Raw genomic sequence first — 2,374 nt, forward strand, 5'->3', positions numbered from 1 at the left:
TGATTTAAAATTACATTTCTATACGGGCATTTTGGGAAACCTTTGAAAAGCTTCTTCTCATGAACCATAAGTCCAAATAACACCAACATTCAATATGTACTTTTTCCACATTTTGTTGTGTTACACACTGAATTTTAAATGGATTACATTTTAATTATTTGGTCAGTGACCAACACACACTACCCCATAATGTCAAAGTGGAATAATGTTTTTGGCATTTTTTTCAAATTATTATTTATTTTTAAGTATTCAACCATTTGTTATTGCAAGCCTAAATAAGTTCAGGAGTAACAAGTCATATAAAAGTCCCCCCTTATCTCACCATAGCAGCACCCACCTGTAGCACGCGCTCCAGCAGGTATATCTCTCTGGTCACCCCCAAAACCAATTCTTCCTTTGGCCACCTCTCCTTCCAGTTCTCTGCTGCTAATGACTGGAACGAACTACAAAAATCTCTGAAACTGGAAACACTTATCTCCCTCACTAGCTTTAAGCACCAACTGTCAGAGCAGCTCACATTATGTTTGTTTTACTCCATGTGTAACTCTGTGTCGTTGTTCGTGTCGAACAACTTTGCTTTTTCTTGGCCAGGTCGCAGTTGTAAATGAGAACTTGTCCTCAACATGCCTACCTGGTTAAATAAAGGTGAAATATATATATATATATATATATATATAATAAATTATATGGACTCAATAATAGTATAATATTAATAATTAAAATAATTTTTGAATGACTACCTCATCTCTGTATCCCACACACACGAATATCTGTAAGGTCCCTAAGGTCTAGCAGTGCATTTCAAACACAGATTCAACCAGATCAAAGCAAGAGCTTTGTGTGCACATTTTGTTCATATCCTTTCCTAGTTAGTTAGTTATTGGCACAATTATAGATAATTTGTAGTCAGCAATAGATTAGTGATTGCTTTCTACAAGAGCACAAAACATGTACATTTCTAGACATCTTTGAAAAGCAAGTTAGATAAAGAGGGGGTTTTTCGTCTTAAATGGGCAGTTTTGTATTTTGAGACAAGCTCGAATAAGCTAAGTAGCCAATAGGCAGAGGGTAGCATAATTTCTCTGATTCTCTGTAATAATGGTATGGGAGTGATAATACATTTTACTTTGTAAAGTGGTTTCTTGCAGCAAACAACACAACAACATTTTCAGTCACCTTGTCTGAAGGACAAGTGGATAAACAGGTTCATTTCAAGCCCTGCATGTTTTTTTTGAAAAGTCTCATGGAATGTAGGTCTACATTGAACACCACACATTGGCTGCTACTGTAGGCTGAATGATAAAACAGCTATTTCCATGTTAAAATGTTATTGGATGCATTTTCTCCATTGTTTTTTATGGTAGGCCACTCTGGTAGGCCTACATTATGATCAAATAGCCACATTAGCCTACTTGACCAATGTTAAAACTGTAACTTAAAGCCTCAGTGTTCACAGTAAACGTGCACTGGAAGTTGCACAGAATTTTCAAAACTTTGAAGTATGTGCTCAGCAGACCTGAAATTTGCTCAGTGCCTGAATTTTCTTGAGGGAACATTGGTTCTGGGTGGAGGTCAAAAGCACTGACTGGGAGCCCTATAGGACAGGGGTGCAAAATTGGCCCAGCTCTGTCCAGGGTAGGGGAGGTTTTGGCCGGTGGAGCTTTCCTTGGCTCATCATGTTCTAGCTATTCCTTGTGACAGGGCCGGGCAACTGTGTCATTTTAGTCTGTTATTAATATGTGTTAAGGTAAATTATTGATTTGCTAAGATTTATTTGACAATTTAAAAACACAATACAACAACACATGTGGACACAATGCGATTAAAATCATTAAGGAATACACACAAAAGTTTTTTTTTAATGTATTATCTTTATTTTTATTGTGGTCCAAAACGTATCACTTGTATTTACATTTTGTCCATCTTGGTTTTTAAATAATTATAATGATTTAAGTACATTCATTAAGAAAATGTAATTACAAATTTTTTTAAATGCTGGAATTGGTGTTGATCATTGTAATTTAGAAGCAAATTCTAATAAAGGATGACAACTTCACTGTGATTGTTTTTGTTTCTATATCAACACATGATTTAACGTTAACTCTCACCTAGAACAGCGAGGACAAAGGTGGGTGGGGTTTAGAAGGTCACAGTTTTTAATTCTAATTCTAACTCTTTCAATTGTGATAGTTTTTTTGTTGCTTCTACATTAAGGACAGCTCCTAACAGAGCAGTGAGGGTTTAGGTATGTTTGAACATCTTCGTACATATGCAGGAAACATACAAAACACAGTTAAAAAATGTGAAGATGTGGGTGGGGTTAAGGTGACTGTCTATTCTCTGATTGGATAGGTGTGGTTGAATATCACCATGT

This window comes from Oncorhynchus mykiss, chromosome 9 (genome assembly GCF_013265735.2).
Source record: "Oncorhynchus mykiss isolate Arlee chromosome 9, USDA_OmykA_1.1, whole genome shotgun sequence".
NCBI lineage: Eukaryota > Metazoa > Chordata > Actinopteri > Salmoniformes > Salmonidae > Oncorhynchus > Oncorhynchus mykiss.